The sequence below is a fragment of the Lontra canadensis genome, unplaced genomic scaffold (assembly GCF_010015895.1).
Source record: "Lontra canadensis isolate GAN:19392208 unplaced genomic scaffold, GSC_riverotter_1.0 scaffold15, whole genome shotgun sequence".
NCBI classification, from domain to species: Eukaryota; Metazoa; Chordata; class Mammalia; order Carnivora; family Mustelidae; genus Lontra; species Lontra canadensis.
The window spans coordinates 19294902-19311665 of NW_022631009.1; positions in this window are offsets into that span (position 1 = coordinate 19294902).

Consider the following 16764-nt stretch of genomic DNA (forward strand, 5'->3'; position numbering starts at 1 on the left):
GAGCCGGGAATGGCATCTGACAGTTCCATGAGTGGAGAGTAGACAGGTCGATAAAAATATGTCCAAAAGCTCAAGAAGAGGCAGAATGGAGATAGTTAGCCCAACGTGCAACAACAGCTCATGGGAGGCTCATTGCACTTCTTCCCAGCTTTGTGAAACAACATCTGTGCCCTTGGGGCTGATCCTATGACAGCATCTAACCAGTGGAGCGTTTCTGAAAGCAGAGAGGGATGTGATTCCTTAATACATTTTCTATACTTATAAGGAATTAAAGTTAAAAATTACCTCTATGGTAAACAACTTATTCTGATTTGGAGACACTCACTACCAGCATCTGATAAACAAGCATTTCCATACTATAGCCTCTTAAAATCCAACTTCCCTCTGAGACTAGCTCCAGAAAATTCAAAGCTGATTAATACCCTAAATGTACCTTTAAGTCCTTTAGCCTTCAATCTAGGAGTTAAGAGAAGGGGTCTCAGGATCACTGAGTTCAAAAACAGAAACTTAAGAGCAAACAAGTGTAGTAGCCATGTTTGAGAGAAAGAGATAGAGAGGGTCTGGCTCTGCTTCAGAGCAGCTCCACTTTGGGCAACTTATGGAGATACACACAAGAGAACTTTATCAGAACAAAATGGAAATTTCAAGATTAAAAAGTGATAGATAATAGTCAAGCTTCAAAGGTGCTTATAGAAGGAAGGGGAAGTGAAAGGTGTCAGAGGAAGAAAATGCTCCCAGATGGCCTTGCTTTTGTTTATCTCCCTCTTAGCACAAATAACGCTGCCCTTGCCTCCTGATGCTGAAGGCAGGCCTCTCAACTTACACATTGATTTTGGATCCATCTGGAATCCTTATTTCTGAGGTATGTTAGAATCATTACTTAAAAGGCTTCAAACTTTGCTGATCCCATGAGATGAGAGCCTGAGTTTAGTGTCATTCTCATTATTATATCATTGGTACCATTCTAGAGTCTCAGAAGCTGAAAAACCCAGACACCTGCTTTTTGGGAGATGCTGGCTACTCATATCCTTCCAATGTTCTTCTCTGTATTTTCCCTTAGTATTTATCATATCACCTTGACTTTCTAAGTACTTAATTTACATTTGTGAGCTTTCTTTCTCTCTTTCTTTCTTTCCTTCTTTCTTTCTTTTCTTTCTCCTTTCTTCTTTCTTCTTTCTTTTTTTAACTCCACAAAGGGAATTAACGGAACTGCAGGAGAAAGGAGCTTGCATTTTGTTTAGCATTGGCAAATAGATTTTATTTTGCAAGCAATTCTGGTCAATTTAATGGAAAGCCATTTTTTGAAGAATGTTGAAACCGCTTCCAGGTCTAAAAAGAGTGAGCTCTAAGACCTGCTAGCAATGTCTGCCCCAACACCAGGACAGGGAGCATGGTGTGCCTGTCCAATGTTTGTTATCCTTGGCTTGGTTTAACAAATACTCATTGAATGTACAGTGCAGGTTCTTTCTTTCTTTATTTGTTTTGTATTTTTTTTGTTTTCAATAAAGGAGACCTGGTTTCTAACTTTACAAAGTTATAATGAATGGCAGACACATGAACAAACAACCAAAACACAGTGTGAAATATGCAATAATGAAAGTGTACACAAGATCCAGAGGAGAGAGAGGAAGAAGTGATATAGGGGCATCAGGGGAGAGGGCTAAAGGAAGGTCAGATGTCAGCAATTTCAGAAGCCTGGACGGCCTCAGTTTTGGTCTGGATCTATCCCTTCTCACCTCAACTACTCCCAAATGGTGAGCACCAGTATGTTGCCATTTTCTAGGCAGGTTTCCTATAGGCATTCTAATATGTAGTTCTGTAGCTCTTCTTTCTGTCATCCCCATTGAATGCTGGCTGAATGCCACAAGGTTATAGACTACTGCCCTATGGGCTTCTGAAGGAGTCAAGGTAGAGCTGCACAGAGACACCACAATGAGCTCAAGCTTAAGTATGCATGCTAACAATGACTGGAATGGCCCATAACCAAGAACAATTAACTTTATTATTTTTTATTGAAGTATAATTAACATACATTATTATGTTAGTTTTGGGTGCATGATATATTGATTCAATGATTCTATACATTTCTCAGTGCTCACTGCAGTAAGTATAATTACTATCTCTCACCATACAAACTTATTACAATAGCATTGACTATATTCCTTATGCTGTACTTTTCACCTCCATGACTTATTTATTTTATAACTGGAAGTTCGTACCTCTCATTCCCCTTTATCTATTTTGCCCATCCCTCTACCTCTTTCCCCTCTGACAACAACCAATCTCTTCTCTGTATTTTTTATAAAAGATTTTATTTATTTATTTATTTATTTAAGAGAGAGAGAGAGCAAGGGGAGGAGCAGAGGGGGAGGGAGAGGGTGGGGAAAGGATCTCAAGCAGAGTCTGCACTGAGTGCAGAGCCTAATGCAGCACTGGATCCCATGACCCCTAGATCACAACCTGAGCCTAAACCAAGAGTCAGATGCTCAACTGACTGAGCCACCCAGGCATCCTCCTCTCTCTATTTAAGGGTCTTTTGTTCATTTGTTTGTTTTGTTTTGCTTTTTAGATCCCACATATAGGTGAAATTATATGTGAGTTGTCTTTCTCTGGCATTCGACATAATACCTTGTGGGTCAATCCACGTTGTTGCAAATGGCAACATCTCATTCCTTTTCATGATTGAGTAATATTCCATTACACACACACACACACACACACACACACACACACACGTCCTTTTTTCACTCACAAGAGAATTATTTTTAAAAGACACCAGCTTTGTGAGTAGTGCCAGGAAGATCAAAATCCACAGTGATTTGAGGTGTATGAAAAATGCTGAACAAAAAGGCTCTTATAATCTACATTTAGACTAAAACAACCAACCAGGTAAGACTATGATCAATTCTTGGGAGAGATATGTAAGAACATAAGAACATTGTATAAGAACATTATAAGAAAAGTCATAATTACCAAATAGCTTTCCACAGTTTTCCACTATGTAAGGTGTTTCTAAAAGGTGGTACATCAGAGTGTTTGTTAAAATGTATATTCCCAGCTCCCATCTCAGAGGTACTAATCCTAAATCTCTGGGAGCCGGCCATGAATGTATATTTCTAACAGGCTCTGCTTCCCCCAAATGATTGTGATTTGCTCTAAAGATTTAAACCACTACTCTTAAGGACAGAACAACAACAGTTATAAGGAAATGACATCCAAGATAAATGAGGAGATAAGAGAGTAACAGCTGCCTCAGATGAGTTTAATTCTGCAAACCCTGTGAAATACATCTAAGATAATAAAATAACTTGCAGATGTGATCATACAGACATCAACATCAATCTTTAAGCAGCCCTGGAGAATGGCACAATCACTGGAAGCTTGGAGATAGGCAAATATTGGTTGCCATTACATGGCAAAAAGCGGCGTTTAAGAAAATATAAAATTGTTGGTTTTGTATGGATTCCCAGAAAAACTTTGCAAAGAGTTAACAAAGTGTTTATAAGCACTTAAAAAAGCAGTGTTGATTATTAAAAGCCACCCTGGAGTCACTACAGATAAATCTGTATGTCTTTTTTTTTTAACTGCATCAACCCCTTGTTGAAAATAGTCAAGTTATAAATTATATATATTTTTAAAACTACACATACTAAATTGGCCCTATTTCTTTCTTTCTTTCTCTTTTCTTTTCAATAAGTCTGCTTGAACAGTGGAATGATGAAGTTAATTTATGTTGAGTTTTTCCTAGGCATTTGACCAAGTGTCTCATGATATACATTGGGCAAGTTGGAGAAATCTGAAAGAAATTGATAGAACCATTATTATTTATTGAGAGCCTAATTTATGTCAGGAACTATGTTAAGCATTTTGTGAGTATTAATTCATTTAATCCTCAACCCATCCCTATAAAGTAAAAACAAGTGTCCCATTTTACAGATAAGGAAACTAAGCAAGATTCATCAGGTAATTTGCCCAGAGTCATACCGAGGATTTGAGGGGCTTACTCTGAGATCCAAGTTTGGGTGCCTAAAAATTACACTATATTTCAGAAGGATGGGCTCACAACTGGGTAAAATGCCTATACAGAAAGAATTCATCTCTAGATTCTGCCCATCCTGAGGGAATCACTAATGTCTGCCATGAGCCTCCAAAATTGAACCAGACTTGTTCACATTTTCATTAGCAACTTGGATAAAGTACAGAAGTTGTCAAATTTAGATGGCAAAAAGCTAGAAGGGAGGGGATTGCTAATACTGTAAATGAGAGAATCATGATCTAGAATGATCTTGACAGATGAGAATAACAGGCAGAGCCAACAAGATGAAATTTAATAAGGACCATGCTAAAATCCTATTACTCTGGTTACACAAGTGAGTACAATTAGGAACACCCTGCTTAAGAGCATAATACAAAATGTAGAAACCTAGGAAATTCATTAGATCCATTGATATTGTCAGTCTCCTACAGATTGAGTTCAAAATGAGAATTATGCAACAACAGCAAAATGACTTCATGTACTTCTCTAACGAGCTTCCTGACCTATACCTCTCCAAAGCTGAAGCTACCCTATTTCATCCAATCTGAGATGCCATTGATTGCAAGACGCATCAGGGCTTAATACCACTAAGAAAGAGGGAGGAAACACCATCAATAAAACTAAGACACAATACTTTCATATCACTTAACATTTTTATTTTATAGTAATAGAAAGAACTTTTTGAACTTTAATTGCTCTGAAGAAGATGGGGTTGTCGCAGCTCCTGACTTGCAGCTGTTAGCTCTTGCCTAGGAACAGGATTTGAGGAGGTTTTTAAGGACACCAGAAAGACACCCCTGGAGCCAGAGAGGGGAAATTCACCAAACTAGAGCCACACCAACCAGCCACAGTGGAAAACTCCTGCAGAACATGTCATCGGACTTGACTGGAGGCACAAATCAAAGGAAAAGAAATTCAAAGGGAAAAAAAACTTAGACTTCCACCAAGACTCTTAGGATCACTTTGAGAAAAACCTTTCATGCTGGAGGTTCTAGGGTTTGGGATTATTTCCAGATGAGAATCCACAAGCAATCATGGATTTGGTCATTTCTTCCAAGATTGTTCAGCAGATTATTTCCATCAGTATTGAGCCTGGAGTGCAGGTTGGAGTCACTATTGCTGGTGCTTAAATTAGCTTTTTAAATTAATTGATTATGAGTTGCTAAAAAAAAACTGACAGATTCTATCATATCAACTCTGCATAGTACAGAAGGAAAATATAAGAGAAATAAATAGGTTAAAGTATTCCCCCAAATGTCTCATTTGGAGTCCAATTTTCTGAAATGCATTTCACTTCAAAATTGCGTTCTTACATCTTGTTTTTCCAAGCACAATTGTTTTCTGTGCCTCCGGGAGTGTCAGTTATACAAAACTTATTTTTTTTAATTTTTTATGATTTTATCTATTAGAGAGCATGAGTGGAGAGGGGAAGGGGCAGAGAGAGAGGCAGAGGGAGAAGCAGACTCCCTGTTGAGCAGGGAGCCCCAGGTGGGGCTCGATCCCAGGTCCCCGAGATCATGACCTGAGCTGAAGTGAGGAGTTTAACTGACTGAGCCACCCATTTGCCCCTATACAGGATTTATTTAAACAGTTCTTCCAAGGATTTTCTTCTAAGCCAGTGACTCTACTCTCTACCCCAAGTTTTAATACAGGTCCTTTCTTGGACTTTTTAGAAGGTGTCCACAGAGGTTTTCAGAAAACAACCAGGATTTTTCTACTTCCTGAAATAATCCTTAAATTGTCTATTGAATGAAAAGTTGATGAGTTGCTGTTGTCCATTTATACCTTTAGAAACCTCAAGCAGGTTGGTACATGTGTGGACGGCCACTGCTACATCTTGTCTGTTATTTGGCCAGCAGCAGTTATAAGATACCATTGATCAGGGGATGCATCTTAATTTCAGAGATGTTAAGTGTGAAAAGATGTATATCTAGGAATCAATAAATTTCTGTAATTATGCACTACCTACAGGCTGGGTCGCATCCAAACTTTGGGATCTATACTGTCTCATGACAAGGGAAGTTCATGGGACTCTTATATTCATGGATTTAATAGTCACAGTTCTGTCTAGATCTGGTGTAACTTAATCTAATAACCCATAATTTTGCTAAGAGAAGAATGTGAATCCTCAGCTTTCCAGGCAGGGGCATGAGGTAGGCAGCTAGAGAGTAACTTTGGCAAACTGACAATCAGTAGCCCACCTCCGTGTGTCTTCCCAGTCCTTTATGCCTCCTGGAATGGGAAGTAGTCATCACACACTCGACAACAACCTTTCCTGAAAAGTGTGGTGATGAAGTTGGGGATTTCCAGACATGATTCCTCTCTTATAAATATTCTAGTGAAGAGCATTAATATTGAGCTCAGGCTGAGTTGGGTTCTGTTCTGACACTTACTAGATGTATGATCTTGGGTGAGTTCACCTTGCTAAGCTTCAACATCACTATTGGTATAGTACTCCATTGTTATAATAATAATCATCACTATTATATATGGTAATGTATAAAAAATGCTGAACACCATTTTTGGCACATGCAGCAAGTGAATGATAAATGGTGTACCAGAATGAATTTCAGATGGATCAAAGATTTAAATGTAAAAGGGAAATAATAAAAATAGTTGAAGGTGATATGGGAGATTGTTTTTATAATGTCAGAATGGAGAAGGCTTTTCTAAATATGATATATATGAAAAAGGAGGAGAAGGGGGGAAGAGCCCAAAATGAAAAGATGGACACATTTGACTAACTTAAAAACCCAAACTTTCTATGTAGAAAAATATACTATAAACAAAGTAGACAGCCAAATGACCACCTGGGGGAAAAAAGCAGTTGTACCATATAACACAAAGGGTTAATCTCTTCAATATATAAAGATTTTCTAAAAACCAACAAGGAAAACATCCTTAAACTAATTGGAAGTTTTGCAAAGGATATTTAAAAGAAATATAAATTGCTCTTACACACATAAAAAGATGCTTAAAGTCATTCATAAGAAAAGAAATTAAGTAGATAAGTAAAAACTACAACAAGCTATTTGGCTTCTGCTCCTTTCCTCCAACAATGTGTTATACCCACCTGCCAGGACCTCTGCCCCTGTGCAGGTTCTTCCCCATCCTGCTACTCTTCACCTTGGACTCCCTCTCTTGCCTCCTTCTAGGAACCCCCACTGGATGTAAGCCCATTGAGGAAGGAAAGGCATGACCCTCCACTGGCCCCAGAATTTTCCCATAGCTTCCAGGTTCTGAAGATGCTAGTCTGGCTCTCCCCAGTGAGGACGGAAGCTCTAACTAGGATAGAGCTTAAAAACACATTTTTTTTTGTTTTGTTTTGTTGTTCTGTTTTTACATAATACTGAGTCCATATTCAGTGAGCAATACTCTGGAATATTCTGCACTGATCAACCCACGTTCCTTTCTTAGATAAAGGACAGTGCATTGAAAGGAGGGCAGCCACCTGTGGGATAGGTATTGAAACTCTGCCATTCAGGAAGCAGATGAAGGAACTGAGGATGTGAAGGTTTGGGGGGAACTACTGGAAGGAAACACAGCTGTCCTAGAGCAGGTGAGGGGCTCTCAGTCCTAGGAAGTCCTTGAGTTTATACCAGGTATAGTAACTGAAAGCAGAACTCAGGGTAAAGGGTAGAAATCACGGGAGAAGATTCAGTAAATTTCAGAACAATCAGAGCTTCCTAAAAATGGAACGGATGCCTTTTAAGGGAAGAACCTTTCTGTAGCTAGACATATATAAGAAAATGGTGGATGACAGACTTTAAGGGAGAAATCATTTTCAGAAGGCTACCATTGGCCAACCTAGGTTCTGTCTGTCTGTCTTGCGTGCACACATGCCATTCTTTGTTTCCCCTTGTTTATTGTCAATCTTCCCAAATTAGGATGGAACCGTTTGGAGATGAGTTATTTGGCCCATTCTCTTTGTTGCTGTATTCCCCTGATTTAGGAATGCTTGGCACATAGCAGGCATTCATTGATTAATTAATGAATGATCAAGGGTCATTGTAGGAGACTCTGGGGTGGGTAGTGGGTCTGATTATATCTGGGTACTTCCCAGCTCTAGAATCTTGAGTTTGTATGTGCTATGAAGTGTACCTTGTGGCCCCAGACATTTGGAGCCACCCTTGGCTGAAGAAGCATGTAACTGAGAAGATCATGAAGGCCATGTGTGCAGATTTCTAAGCAGGTGCGGAATGCATGCAGCCAGTGCAGAGTAGGGACAAGCGTGACTGTTGGTGGGTGTGACTGTATGGGAGGAGGGCTTCAATGAAGGGAGGGATTTGAGACATGAGCTAGAGAGAGGCAGACTTGGGTTTTGGATGGGGACCTCAGCCTTTAAGCAAGTTACTTAATATCTCTGAGGCTCAGTTTCCTCATTTAGAAAAACTTCACAGGATCATTGTGAAAATGAAATGGGGCTCACTGGGCCCTGGCCAATCACAGAAGTTTGTTGTTCAGAAAGGGCTCGCTCCCTCTACGGTGATTGTTATTGTGCTATTTAACTTGAGTTTTGACCAGGTGAGGTTTTCTAAATAGAGATGTGTAAGAAGGACTTGCCAAGTAGTGGACAGGACCTCTGCAAATGCTTGCATGCAGGAAAGCAAAAATTATACTAGACTTCTGACACCAAGGACAGAAGCAGGGAGTCCAGACCCAAACTGCGTGGGTTCAGATTCTGGCTCTCACTTAGTAACTGGGTGACCTTGGGCAGGTTACTTAACCTCTCTGTGCTTCAATATCCTCAACTGCAAAATGGAGCTAATAGTGGTCCTTGGGTTACAGGTCGTTGTGAGGACTGAATGAGTTACAATACGTAAAACTCTTTGAACCATGAGTAGCACACTGTGAGTCCTCTGCTTGTGTTAGCTGTTAGGGTTATTATGCATTCTGAAGAAAGGCTACCCACATCTGTGTGGTTACAGGGGAAGAGGGAGACCTGGGAAGGTAGGGTGAAACATGAATGCCATCAGTGTGAGCTCTGCTCCTCATGGGCTTTCCACATGTGTAAGTCCAGGCCTACTTTCAAGGCCCAGCCCATCCCTGCCACATCTGCTTCCCACAGAAATCCTCTGCCGACTGCCCTGCTCCCTGTGTTCCTGGACAACCTTGGATTGGTGCTTTCCATGTACTGCCTTGTACGATCATGTATGTTTTCATATTCTGCCTCCCCAAGTCAACTGAATTCATAGAGGGAGGAAAGACAGTGCCTGTCACAGGCCACAATTAATCCAGTCTCTTTGCACTGTGTTCTGCCACTAGTGTGAGCAGGGTTTGTGGGTGGGAAAGAACAGCCTTGGAATCAGGCAGTCCTGCATTTGAATCTCAGCTCTCCTACTTTTAGATACATGATTACTTCATCTTACTAGACCTCCATTTCATCATCTATAAATTGGAGATGGTATTATCACTTACCTCCATAGGGCTTTTGCAGAGATTGAGATAATGCATGAAAAGTATTTAGGACAGAGCCTGTGGTCATAGTAAACATTGGGTAAGTGGTAGCTTTGATTATGTTTGAGACAAAAGCGAACATTGCAAACAAGTGATCCTATCAGAAGCAGAGTCTAATGTAGGGGTTTGGAGCAGAGAGAGCCAGGTGAGGCCCCCATTGCAGTAGTCCAGCACTGAAAGGAATAGTCCATCACTGATCTATCATCTTTGGCCCATGGCCTCCCCATTCCTGAAGGTGGAAGCACTGGTCATTCAACCCCATGAAAATGATGGTCTTAGTTTCAGTAACAAAATGATAAGTACCTACTATGAACCGTATCAATATTAATTTCCTGTTCAGGGTATTGTGCTATAGTAATGCAAGAAGTTACCATTCATGGTAGCAGGGTAAAAGGTATATGGGATCGCTATTATTTCTTATAACTGAATATAAACATACAGTTATCTCAAAAATCCTTTTAAAATAAGTACCTATAGGTGCCTGGGTGGCTTGGTTGGTTGAGCATCCAACTCTTGATCTCAGCTCAGGTCTTAATCTCAGGGTTGTGAGTTTGAGCCCTGCATTGAGCTCCACACCCAGCGTGGAGCCTACTTAAAAACAAACAAACAAACAAACAAATAAAATAAAAAGAAGTATCAAAATTAACTCTTATTTTTCATGCCTCCCCCCTTTATAGCCTTCTTTGTCCATAACTCCCTTCCATAGGTCTGGATTATCCCTGTGTCCTGCATACAACAGCACTTAGATTGGCTAATATTGATGCCCCACCAAAAACATGGTGAGAGAAAAAAAATAATGGATTATAATTGTTTGTTACATGCCAGAATGGTTCCAAATATTTTATATACAATCAGTCTTTTAATCTTTACAATAATCCTTAAGGTTTTTGTAATCCTCATCCTACAAATGAGAAAAACCAGGCTTTGAAAAATTAAATAGCTTGCTCAAGGTCATGCAGTAGAGCCAAGACTCTAAGTTCACTGGCTTGAAAGTCTCATTGGCCACAATTCTTTGTAGATCTCATAAAATCTGAGAGTTCAGTCATTAAAAACAACATTTTAAGAGGTATTTTTTTCAAAGATTTTTATTTATTTATTTGAGAGGCAGAGAGAGAGAGAACAAGTGGGGTGAGGGTCAGAGACAGAAGCAGACTCCCATTGAGCAGAGAGCCCAATGAACGGCTTGATCTCAGGACCCCGAGATCAAGACCCGAGCCAAAGGCAGTCATTTAACAGACTGGGCCACCCACGCACCACTTTTAAGTTGTATTTTTTATGATCTTTGGGTTTCCTTTATCTGTGCTCAACAGATTTTGTAGACAGGCCCCCAGGAATCATACAACACTAAGGAATGGCAAACCCAATCTCTCACCTCTGTCAAGACTTTGCCCAAATGTCTCCTTGTCCATGAGACCTTCTGTGATCAAGATATTAAATGCTTGCAACCTCCTACCCATACCTACCCCTGCTAGGTGACCAGTTTTCCTTGTTTGCCAGGAACTGAAGGGGTCCCTAGGAGACAAGACTTTTTACTTTCAAAATCAGTACAGTCTCTGGAAAACCTGGAGGAGCTGGTCCCCCTACGTTGCTACCTTATCTTCCTGCCCTGCAAGTCAGGCAGACATCCAGAGATGGAACATTCCAAGCAGAGGCAGTAACGTGTACAAGGCCTTGAGGCAAAACATGCTTGGGAAATTGAAGATAGAGCAAAGAGGTGAGTGTGGTGGGAAAGGGGTAAACAGGACAGAGCATGGTAGGTAATAAGACAGAGTGAGGGGAGGAGGCAGGTCATGTAGTACCTTGTAGTCTCAGTAATGGCTTTGGATTCTACTTTGACTAAGAACAGAAGCCATTGGAGGGTTTGAGCAAAGCACTAACATGATCAGACTTACATTTAAAAAGTATCCATATGGGGTACCTGGGGGGCTCGGTCATTAAGTGTCTGCCTTTGGCTCGGGTCATGATCCCAGGGTCCTGGGATTGAGCCCTGCATGAGGCTTGCTGCTCCGCGGAAGCCTGCTTCTCCCTCTCCCCCTCCCCCTGCTTGTGTTCCTTCTCTCACTCTCAAATAAATAAAATCTTTAAAATAATTTTTTTAAAGTATCCATATGTTGATAATAAATTGGGTGGTGGGGAAGCAGGAGCAGGATAAGGGCAGAGGCAGGATGAACAGTTTGGAGGCTATTGCAATCATCCAGGTTGAAAGATGGTGACTTGGACCAGGAGGATGGCAATGGATATACTATAAAGTGGTTAGAATCAGGATAGCTTCAAAGGCAGATCTGGATTGGCCAATGGATTGGATGTGGGGGTATAAAAGAAAAAGAGGAGTCAAAAGTGATTCTAAGATTTTTGGCCTGAGCCCCTTGTGGAATGGAGCTGCTGTGTGGAGAAGACCAGGGAAGGAGCAGGTTCAAGGGCATAAGTCAAGAGTTCAGTGTGGGACCTGTGAGTCTGCGACTCCTGTTAGCATGCAAATGAAATGTTGAGTGGCAGCTATAGGTAGGTCAGTCCGAGGTTCCTCAGAGGGATCTGGGTTAGAGACAAAGAACCAGAGTCATCACAAAGAGGTGACTTTCACCAGCATGTGACTAGATGAGAACACCTGGGGGATATGTTGATTGAGAAGAGAAGAGTCCCAAGGGCTAAGCCTGGGGTCCCACCATTGCTTAGCAGGAGGGAAGAACAGGAGGAATGAGCAAAGGACACCAGTGGGGTGGGAAGATGGCCAAGAGAAAGGTCAAGCAACGGTTCTCAGAAGGAGGAAGAGAACAGTCGCATCCAACGAAGTCTCTGAAATGAATACTGAGAAAAGATTTAGGCATCTTTTTTTTTTCACTATTGGTTTTAAGGTTTATTTTTCTTTTTTCCCCTTTTTAAAAAATTTTAAATTCAATTAACTACCATATAATGTATTATTGGTTTCAAAGGCAGAGGCTGTGATTCTTCAGTCTTCTATAATACCCAGTGTTCATTACATCACATGCCCTCCTTAATGTCCATCACCAACTTACCCTGTCCCCCAAACCCCTTCCCCTCCAGCAACTCTCAGTTTGTTTCCTAAAGTTAAGAGTTTCTTATGGTTTGTGTACCTGTCCGATTTCATCTTGTTTTATTTTCTTTTCTTTAACTTTTTTCCTTTCTCTTCTCCTATGGTCCTCTGTTTTGTTTCTGAAATTCCACATATGCATGAGATCATATGATAATTAAGACTTTGGCATCTTGTTGGCTGCCACGCAGCTTCTTTGGCTGAATGATGGTCACTGATGACTGTGATGGGAGCTGTTTTTGTGGAGTTCCAGGCATGAGAGCTTGATGAGACTGAGTGTAAAAGAGAGTGAGCTAAATGCATTGGGTCAAACAGAAACAGAATATTACTGGAGAAACCACTGAAACCCTACTAAAGTCCAGAGTGTGGCAAATAGTAATGGACCAATCTTAGTTTCTTGGTTTCAACAAAGTACTACAATCATATAAGATGTTGACAGGAGTAACTGGGGAAGAGATTTGGGGGAGCTCTCTGTCATATCTTTGGAGCTTTCCTGTAAATCTAAAATTATTCCAAACCAAGGAGTTGAGGCCGGGGCAGAGGAGAGAGAGAAATGGAGAGAGAGGGATGACAAGGACTAGCAAACACAGACATCTCTCTCAAGACCAAATAGTTGGTCTGTGGATGACTGTTGGACTCTGTGGAAATTCTACCTCAAAAACTTTCAACTTTGAACTATTTGGCCACAAATCTATTTTCCTGCTTTAAAGCGAATACTCCTAGAGAAGGTAATCCGTGAATCACGAGTTGTCATTTATACTTCAGTGTAGATGAGTTTATCGGATACCCTTCTGAAGCGAGCAGGGCAAGAAGGCAGGAAGTTGGGGTTTCCTTCCTTCACAACTTGGTCTAGGACGAGACGTCTTGAGTGAGGCACCATATGCAGGTTTAGCTTTTGCTTTCGTTCTTCACATCACACAGGTATAAACTCCTATCATTCTTAAGACTGTTTCTTTTCTCTTCCTTTTTTTTTTTCTTAAATGGCTACTTTTACAAAATTAGCAGGAATTGGGGCAGAAACTTGTTTCTCCCTTGGTTACGAGTGCTTTTAGGAAGTTGCATTTTTACTGTTTTGCTTCTGGCAGGAACCCAAGGGTAATTCACTTCAGAAAACCCGTATCTGAGGCCCCATATGGTGTTGCTTCGTCAGAGGATGATGGTGAGAATGGCAGGCTCTCTGAAAATTACATGTTTCTGCCTTATCTCGCTGTCTCAGAGTCTTAAACTTTTTACATCTCCTGTTATTCAGGCAGAGTGTATTAGATTCCTGGGAGTAGGAGAGAAACTCATAACAAGGTGAGAAGATCTTATATTTAAAGAAGCTGTCCTCTGCATCCTTTTTTCTGAGTCAAATATCATACTTGGAACTTTATCAGCCAACATTAATAAATGCCTCAGGAATGAAAGCAATAGATATATATTGAACTAACCGTATTTTAAATAAGAAAGTTCATGGTGCTATAAGCAACCAAATTATACCTTTTCAAGGATAAAATTATACTTAAATAATTTTGATTTAATCCATCAAAGCAAAAACTTGAACTTCCAAAGGTCAAGGGAAATACATGCTAGCCAATTAGTAACTGTGCAATTTCTACTAAACTTTAAAATATAATTGAGTTCATTATTATATATGAAATCCCTATCTCTATAAAATGGGGTTTGTTATTTTTTATTAGAAAAAAAGTCCAGGGGCGCCTGGGTGGCTCAGTGGGTTAAGCCTCTGCCTTCAGCTCAGGTCATGATCTCAGGGTCCTGGGATCGAGCCCCGCATGGGGCTCTCTGCTCAGCTGGGAGCCTGCTTCCCCCCTTTCTCTCTGTCTGCCTCTCTGACTACTTGTGATCTCTCTCTCTCTCTCTCTGTCAAATAAATAAATAAAATATTAAAAAAAACTCCAACCATAGTATCTTTTTTCAATTTATAATGTTGTAATGGGGCCTTTTCGATCTTTATATACCAAAGTTCTCCTTGGCTTATGAGTCCCGTCTTCACCTTCAAGACCAATTTATAGAGAAATGACAACCGTCCCAAAACCTCATTAAAGGGAAAAACAAAACCTTTTACATTGATTGGGTGTTCAGCCTAAAATCACTGTGCTAGTGGAACCAAGGATCTTTGTTTCAACTATAATTTGAAATACTATGTTTTTACCTGGAAAGGAAAGGGGGTTCTTAGCTTGCCTTCACATACTGATCAGAAGGTTCCTTTGACTTGGGGGGTGGTTAGGAAGGATCCCTCTGGAAAAGTGACATTTAAGCTGAAACTGAGCTTATTTTTGTTTTGCATTGGGCTCTCCAAATTATGTAGCCAGCTCTGCTTGGTAGAGAGTGGTGTTTTGTGGAATATTTGTCCAGTGGATGACAAGAAGGAGCCAGCTGTGTAGATGGATATGCCAGGCAGAAGAACCAGCAAGTACCAAGACCTTGCAAGGGGAAAGAGCTCAGTGTATAAGCTGGGCTGCCACACTGCACACTTCCAGGGAGCATCATTCACCCTGCAGCCTACTGAATGCCCCTCCTGGGGTTCCACAGTACACAACCTGCACATCCACACATGGTGGCCCTGTGTTCGAGAAACAGAAAAGTCGGTATGGACAGAGCATGACAAGTGGAAAAGAGATAGTGTAGACAGATTACTCCTTGGGGGAGGAGAGGGGTATAACATGAGATGAGACAGTCAGACAAGAGTCCAATCACATACGACCTCATAGACCATGGGGATGAGCTTGGATTTTATTCTGAGATGAGAAGGAACACAGATAAGTTTTAAGCAGATGAAAGACATGATCCATTTTACTTATAAGACAAGCCCAGCTTCAGTGTAGAAAATAGGTGAAGGGCGTCACATAGTCCACATCAGTGAGAGTGTCACGATGGCTTGGACTTTGGTGGTAGCAGCCAGAAGTGAAGTGTGAGCTGATTCAGTATATATTTTAGAACCAGTAGTAGTATTTACAAGTAGTATTTCTGCCTGGTTTCTGCTGACAGCTACTAACCTTTGTTCTATGTCATAGGAAATCACTAAATTCTCAAGGTCATCCAACATGCCAAAATTGACAGAGTGTCTGTTTCACCTGTTACAGTAGTGCACAGCTGCATAACAGATCTCGGTTTATTCAATCTAGATTTTGAAGTTACATTCTTCTATGAAACAGGGAATGTGGAATGTGTGACTATGTTATTTGGGTTATCAAGAGTATACGTCATATTAATAGGAAATAAAATAATAAAAAAAACTATCAACAGTACTCAAGACAGGAACTGCTGTATCATAATGACTGTGTTCCCACAGAGATCTCACAAGATATATAAAAACCCAGGGCCAATTTACAGTCAGCACACGACTCAGGATTGACAACAAGCCCATTGGTAGATGGTCGGATTCTGCCTCTAACAGCAGAGTCCTTCCAACAGGCAAAAATATTCACCAGGAGCAGAATGCTGGAAGCTGACGTAGAACTCAGCTAACTTGAAAGAACCCTGATGCACCGTTGTCAAAGATTTAGGAATATAAAATAATAAAAATCAAACTGAGCACTTTGGCAATAAGCGACTTTGTATGGTGCCAACTCCAAGATCAACCTCAAGACCAACAGGCAGCCTAGAGCATAAGATCACATTGGTGAACTATGTCCTTGACCCAGGTGCCCAGCGCCTTTAGCAAACCAATCTGCCTGTACTTTAAAAAAATTTGTGGCAGACAAGATCAGCAGTGCCATGGATTTGCACTTGGGTCAGTCTTTTCTAGTCATCAGGCTCCACTTTCCAGCAGTGAGCTGACAGAACATGGTGGATAGAGGTGTGTGACAATTATTTTGCCTGGCTCTGAAACTGGGATGCAGGGCAAGGTGTGCCACAAGGACAAAGGTGACACGACTGTGGAATGCTTGGGAGGAAAAATAAAAAAACCCATAAACCAAGCTGGTGTGTCACAATTAGACTCAGAGTGGCTGAGCTCAGGCAAACAGGAGGCAGTAAGAACCCTGATAATTTTGGAAACCAGTCCTACAGATGGACAGAGGGCACAGATGGACAGAGGGCCACAATCCAGAGGACAGTTTTTATAGCCCAGCCTGGTGTCAGGAAGAATGCTGAGGCTTTCTGTGTAGATATAGTCTTAGGAAGAGAGCAACAGTGGCTGCTGGGGCCCCTTCTAATGGGAAGACAAGACCCAGAACACATGGCTGGTCCTGGCTCTGCCACTAACTATGGAACCCTGGGC